Source organism: Macrobrachium nipponense, chromosome 43 (genome assembly GCF_015104395.2).
Source record: "Macrobrachium nipponense isolate FS-2020 chromosome 43, ASM1510439v2, whole genome shotgun sequence".
In the NCBI taxonomy this organism is placed as follows: domain Eukaryota; kingdom Metazoa; phylum Arthropoda; class Malacostraca; order Decapoda; family Palaemonidae; genus Macrobrachium; species Macrobrachium nipponense.
In genome coordinates, this window is record NC_061104.1 from 5,413,387 (window position 1) to 5,420,886 (window position 7,500).

At 35.7% G+C, this 7,500-nt stretch overlaps 1 protein-coding gene across 3 annotated transcripts in view; it reads left to right on the top strand.

Annotated features, from left to right (window-relative positions):
• The window catches only part of LOC135214010 (uncharacterized), a 141,659-nt gene that overhangs the window by 13,241 nt on the left and 120,918 nt on the right, over positions 1-7,500 (top strand). Inside the window, exon 1 of one of the 3 annotated variants that reach the window (XM_064248114.1) lies at positions 7,195-7,279. The exons of 1 other annotated variant lie outside the window; for it this stretch is intronic. The gene's annotated coding sequence lies outside the window, so the exon portion shown is untranslated. Of the gene's footprint in view, positions 1-7,194; positions 7,280-7,500 lie in introns of those variants that run through there. One more of the 3 variants, XM_064248112.1, reaches the window with a different exon arrangement.

A 7,500-nucleotide genomic window follows, 5' to 3' on the forward strand; every position in this document is an offset into this window, starting at 1 on the left:
ACATAAATGAAAAAATATATATTTTTCATAAATATCTTCTATTTTCATGGTAATTTTATCAGTATACATTCATAAAATTTTATTTTATTAACTGCTGTTGAATTTTTTTTTATATATCTTTTTATAAATTGCCTTTATTATAGGTGACTTTATCAATGTAAGAAAAGAAAAAATATATGGATAATAATTGTAATAACTCCAAGAGCTCAATTATATGGAGGATAATCTTTCTCGCATAACCTCTGCATCTAACAAAAAGCATACTAGAAAAAAGATGTTAAAATATAGCTTTTATTTCTTCTAATCTTCTATACAGTCCAACGGAAAAAAAATGACAAAAAACATCAAAATAAAAGCCTCTAACAAAAGTATACTCGAAGAAAAATGGTGTTAAGGGGCATAGCTTTTATTATCTTAATCTCCATTACATCTCCATTGCCCTGTCCAGCATCAAAAGATAATAAGAAATTAAATAAAAGGGAAATGAGACTCTTCATAAAGGACCCTTTTCATCTTTGACCAAAGCTGACTAAAGACATCAAACGACAGTAAGTATCCTGGAGCGCACATATTTCACCCATTCAAACAGCGGGCCTTTCTAACTTGCGCCACTAATGAAGAATACCTGTAGAATACAGGGAGAATGGGGCCCCTTCTCATTTGCCAAGAAAGTGCTTCTCAAGAGAGAGAGAGAGAGAAAGAGAAGAAGAAAGTGCTCCCCGAGAGGGAGAGAGAGAGAGAGAGAGGCGGGGGGGGGGGGGGGGGGGCGGGGGGGGGGGGGGAGGAATAATAAGTGCTCCCAAGAGAGAGAGACATGGAAAGAGAGGAACAAGAATTATTCTCAAGAGAATAAGTTTCTCTCTCTCTCTCTCTCTCTCTCTCTCTCTTTGAAGCACATTTTCTTTCTCTATCTTCAGCAGTCTCTCTCTCTCTCTCTCTCTCTCTCTCTCTCTCAAGAGAGAGAGAGAAAGGAAAAAACAAAAAAGTGCTCGAGGGGGAGAGAGAGAGAAAGAGAGAAACGAAAGCAACAAGTATATTGTTGAATCGCATCAAACTAACTGATCTAAATACACATAGATTAAACCCCTCTTACAGCAGAGAGAGAGAGAGAGAGAGAGAGAGAGAAAGATTTGGCCAGCCACCCAACATCTCGTGAAGCTGTCCTTGACGCCTTTCTTTGTTTACTTCTTGAACAACACCTATGTACACAATGGCGTCCTAATTATTCTGGAGAGCGCTTGTATTACAAACACAAAAGGGTTTGTTTGGGGGAAGGGGAAGGGGGGCTGAGAGAAAGAGAGAGAGGCGGGGGGGGGGAGGGGGACTTAAGATTATTCCCTTGGTTTAAAATTGTGTTTTTTTATACCTTTTTTTTCACCTTGGTACATTAGGCGAGATTTTTTTTCCCCTTTTGTAATCTCTACTACGCGATTAAGAGAAGGGGTTTTTTCCTCTCTCTCTCTCTCTCTCTCTCTCTCTCTCTCTCTCTCTCTCTCTCTCTCTCAACTTTCTAAATATCTTGTTATATAGGACATCGTTTTAATCATGTTTACAACCCATAGCAGTTGAATAATGACCAGGTACGTAACAGACTACTTAGGACTATGAGGGACCCGTAGCTATGTAAGGCCAGCAACTTCACCCCTAAAGAATTAAAAGCATGAGTTATTTATTTAAGTAATCCAGGCGAGAACACAATTAAATCCCTCAGGGAAAGGATTTAACAAGATCCATTTATAAGCGAGTTCCTTCAAAGAGAGAGTGAGAGAAAGAGACAGAGAAAAACAGAGAATAAATGAGGAGCAAAATCAAACAAAAAGAAACGAAACGGAAAAGGCCAATCTAGGATCTTTCAGCTTGCCTGGGGAGAGGGGAGAGGCTGCTAGGGAAGGGGAAGGGAGAGGGGAGGGGCTTTTAAGGAAAAGGCATGGGAGAGGGGAGGGGCCTCTAGGGAAAGGGGGAGAAGGAAGAGAAAAAAGGGAATTGGTATGGGGCCTCTAGGGAAAGGAGTAGAGTGGTTCTAGGGGAAAGGGGGAGGAGACTTTAGAGAAAGGGGAGGGGCATCTAGGGAAAGGGGAGGGGTTTCGAGGGAAAGGGGGGGAGGAGTTTTATAGGGCAAGGGAGGAGCCTTTAGGGAAAGATGAGGGGGCCTCTAGGGAAAGGGAGGGAGGGGTTTCTCGGGGTAAGGGGAGGGAGACTTTAGAGAAAGGGGAGGGGCATCTAGGGAAAGGGGAGGGGTTTCGAGGGAAAGATGAGGGGCCTCTAGGGCAAGGGGAGGAGCCTTTAGGGAAAGATGAGGGGCCTCTAGGGAAAGGGGGAGGGGTTTCTAGGGAAAGGGGAGGAGACTTTAGAGAAAGATGAGGGGCCTCTAGGGAAAGGGGAGGGGTTTCGAGGGAAAGGGGCGGAGCCTTTAGGGAAAGGGGAAGGGCTTCTATGGGAGGGAGAGGGTCTTCTTGGGGGAAGGGGAGGGGAGAGGGAGGAGTCTCCAGGGGTAATGGGGAGTTGCGTCACAGCCAAACGAACTGAAAAAGCCAATCGTAAAATCTTTCAGGTCGAAGGGGGGTGGTAATCCCCTTATGGGGTCGGCCCATACCCCTCCCCCCTACCAAAATCCCTTCCTCTCCCTTCCTTATGCACAGAAGGATTTATCGTCCAAGTGACGTCCTTTATCCCGTGTTCTCAAGAAATTACTCCCATTGACAAAGGCGCCGGGCAAACACTGGAACGAGATTTCGAAATCTGGAAGAGAGTAAGATAAAAAAAAAAAAAAAACTAGGTTTTGAGTAAAAAAAAAAAAAAAAAAAATCGAAAATTGAAAAAGAAAAAAATCAGAATTCGGAACTTTAAAAAAGAACAGATTTCGAAACTTGAAAAAAATAAAAAATTAAGTAAAATGTATAAACTAAAAACAATCAGCTTTCAAAACCATAATAAAGACCAGATTTAGAAACTAAATAAAATCAGGTTATGAACCTGCAATGAAAATTAAGTTCAGAAACTTAAAAAAAAATCTAAGCTAAAAGAAACTAGATTTAGAAACTTAAAAATAAAAGGGAAAAAAATAAATTTAGAAACTTAGCAAATAAATTCTAAGCTAAAAAGAAAAACTAGATTTAGAAACTTAAAAATAAAAAGGAAAAATTCAGTTTCCGAAACTTTCAAAACAAGAGATAAAAAATGAAAAAATTTAAAAAATCATCCTTTAGCAGCAAAGCAGCAGGTAGATTTGAAATGAAAAAAAAAAAGCTGTAAAGAAAATAAAAAAAATTTGGTCTTCACGGAGATGAAAGAGAAGGAGTTTTTTTTTTTTTTTTTTTTTTTTTTTTTTGTTTTTTTTTTTTTTTTGTTTTTTTTTTTTTTTTTTTTTTTTTGGTGATTACATATTTCGTCAGAATTGAGAAACCTTCTTTAGCATTCAGACATTTCAATTTGATATGATGTTTCAGCATACGTCATGCATGCATACATTTAATAGTTCAACGACCAATTTATACATATAAATAAATGCATGAGGCCTGGGCAAAAGATAAATATACATATATATAAATACATTATTCCTTGAAAGCTCAGACACAGTCTTTACAAGTCACCAAATTGTAAAAGGCTTTCTTTTTTATATTTTTTCCAACTTTCATCTTTCTTTAGCCAAATTTATTCAATTTATTTTTTATATTCTTTCCAACTATCATCTTTCTTTAGCCAAATTTATTAAATTTATTATGATTAATGTTGTCCACTGTCTAGAACTTTCCGCGGACGATGTTTTTCAACTCAAAACCCTTCATAAATATTATGGGTTCATATATCATCAGTTTATTCACATATCATTGGGTTATGATTATTATTATTGTAATCTCTCAGTAAGTCTTAAGTTGCCATTCAGTTAAGAAAAGAAACTTTTTAAAATCACGTAAACGCTTTTGATGTAATTCGTTGATAAACAACCAGAATAAGAGATGGCTAAAGATTTTACTTGTGTCTTTGTTGTGTGTGAGATAAAGAGAAAGAGAGAGAGAGTGAGTGAGTAGAGTAAACTGGCCCAATGCTAGCACGGGGTCTTATTCCTAGAGTAGCCCAGAAGAAATTAACTTGGATATTGATCAAGTTTAAGCAGTTGCTGAAACAGTATATATAGCTATATATAGATATATATATATATATATATATATTATAGAGAGAGAGAGAGAGAGAGAGCAGAGAGAGAGAGAGAGAGAGAGATATTATATATATATGTATATTTTTGCATTGATATCCAATTCGAATTGGATATTAAAGGACATTTGTAGCTTAATGCAGGTATATGAATCACTGTGTTGTGATACAAATTCACATGTATATATGTGTATTTATATATATATATATATATATATATATATATATATATATATATATATTTTATTATTGTATACATAACCTACTATTTTGAGACGAACACAGACCATTACAATTTTCGACGGGCACATAATAACGAAGTGCCTGACAGACAGACAGATGGCAGGCGCGCCTCTGACCAAAAGAGGAGGAGAGGGGAGGGAAAATTGGAAAATATTGTGAAGCCGTCGAAGCAAATTACGATACAACGACGGCAAATAGCGAAACTTCAAACCGGTTCGTTACGGACCGTTGGGGGGAAAAGTATTAAGGATTGTCAATAAAAAAAAAAAAATGATCTGGCAAACTTCATTTCTTAATTAGTCGGACAAATTTCGAGGAAGTTTCACGAGAATTTTGCGAGAGACCGATGCAAGATTCTTCTCTTTCGTCAATACGGATTCTCGGATCGCTCATTGGCGTCAGTCTCTCTCTCTCTTCTCTCTCTCTCTCCTCTCCTCTCTCTCTTCCTTTGATATAGAAAATAAATGAATAAATGAGTGTAAGTCTCCTCTCTCTCTCTCTCCTCGTCTCTCCTTCCTTCTTCTCTCTCTCTATATATTAAGATATATATATATATATATATAGATATATATATATATATATATATATATATAATAATATATATCTATATATATATATGTGTGTGTGTATGTATTTATTTATATATATGCATGTACTTATGTATGTATATATACACACACATTTATATATATATATATATTATGTATATATATACATATGTACATATGTATGTATGTATATGCTTCTGTATCCGAGTGCTTGCACATCATCATTACTTATGACTTACAAATCAAACTGGTGAGTGAGTGCAAACGATAAGGACTACGATAAAAACAAGCTGGCCCACCCGAAATTCCCAGTGACGTCACGCTTTATCGAACATTAAAAAAATGAGGAAAAACCTCTTGCTATATTTTATAGAAGAGAGAGAGACAGAGAGAGAGAAAGCACAAACAAATCTCTACTTCATACAATTTAGATATCTATAGAAAATAGAGAGAGAGAGAGAAGGAGAAAATACACCAAAAAAAACTCTACCTCATTCCTGATATACATCTATGAAAGAGAGAGAGAGAAAAAAATAAAGGAAAAATTACAACAACAAAAAAACTGCCTCATTCAGACTAATATCATTCAAGACATATATCTGTAGAAACAAAGAATCAGAAATAAAAAAAATTATCTACCTCATTCAAGTTATATATCTCTGAGAGTGAGAGAGAGAGAGAGAGAGAGAGAGAGAGAGAGAGAGGAGCACGAACAGCATGTGGGTACGTTCTGTCACTGTGGCTCTGCCCCGCTACCTCACTTAGGCTATATCTATGGAGAAGAGAAAGAGAGAATGTCAAGAAGAGGGGGCACGAAAAGCGTGTGGGTATGATCTGGCACTGTCAGCTGATGATGGTGGTGGGGTGGCACTCAGCCCCGCGATAAGACGAGACGGAGGAGGTGGCACTGGTTGGGAGTAAATTCGCCTCCTGGCCCGGCCCGTCCTAAACCGGAAACGCCAATTGATGCGAGAATGTATCAAATAGCAATTTGTAATGTCGTGTAGCGTTTCCTCGCTTACTGGAGCTTTTTTTTTTTTCTCTTTTTTTTTCCTCTTTTTTTTGTAAATATTCCCTACTCCTTAAAGAAGGGATTTTACGTGATGAAATTAATTAAAAGGTTACAAAGAATAACAAGGAAATGATTAAACAAAAATAAAGAAAGCAAAATAACCATGATAATATAGCTCCGTGAGACAATGAAAAGAGTTTAGTTTAGTATGTCACAGAAAAAAAAATAACAGATTTTAGGTTCATATAACATAAAAAATAATTTAAAAAAAAAAATAGTTTATGTTCGTATGTAGCAAAGTCATCAAAACAAAACTGTTTAGGTTCGTATGACATTCGTGGCCATATGCCATACAGTAAGCAAAGCAAAAATATATTGGTTCGTATGCCATTAAAAAAAAGCAAAATAATGTCATGTTCGTATGCCATGAAAAATCTCTTAATATGTTAGGTTTAAGACATAATCAAGTAAAAACAAAAAATGTTTTAGATTAGTTTGCCATAAGTAAAGCAAAAGAAAAAGTTTAAGCTCGTATGACAAAAGGAAAACAAGAAAATATATACGTATATTATTATTTCAGGTTCATATAGCATAAAGCAAAACAGGAAAAAACTTCAAGTTCGAATGCTATAACAAAAGCTATATATATATATTATATATATATTATATATATATATATATATATATATATATATATATATATATATATATATATATTTAGGTTCGTATGCTACACAATAAAAGTCAAGCTCCCATGCTATAAGAAAAGCAGAAAAATATAATGTTTTAAGTTCGTATGCAACAAAAAAGCCAAAAAAATAAATTTGGTTCGTAGCCCATAAGAGCAAAACAAAAAGCTTTAGGTTCGTATGCTATAAAAAAGCGAAAAAAAGGTTCGTAGCTCATAAGAAGCAAATCGAAAAAAAAGCTTTAGGTTCGAATGCTATAAAAAAAACAAGCCAAAAAAATTAGGTTCGTATCCCATAAGAGCAAAACAAAAAGCTTTAGGTTCGTAGCTATAAAAAATTAGGTTCGTATCCCATAAGGAAAACAAAACAAAACAAACATAAAGAAAGCTTTAGGTTCGCATGTATTGTGAGTGCAAGAGGACTAGTCAGTCTAGTAGTCACTTTGTGGCGGCCACAGAGACACGACGCGAATACCAATCGCTCGTTGTTGAATCTATTTTTTCTTCTTCCTAATTTCTTCTTCTTCTTGGATAAATTCGTGCGTTTCATCGGTTCTCCTTCATTTCAGTCGTCGTTTGCGCTCTAAACGGTTCGCATTCACGGTGTTTGTTAAAGAAAATAAAAGCGCTTCAGAAGTAATCATAGCTTTTACGTTTTTTTTTTTTTTTGTTTTTTTTTTTTTTCAAATATATTCACTTCAGGATTAGGTGTTTGTTCCAGATATAAATATCGCTGTGCAGTGTTTTTTTAAACGCTTCAGAAATATATATATATTACTATATGTGTTGGGAATGAAAACAGCTTTGCCAGTGTTTTTTCTGATATTTCAGAAATGAATATCGATTTTCAGTGCATT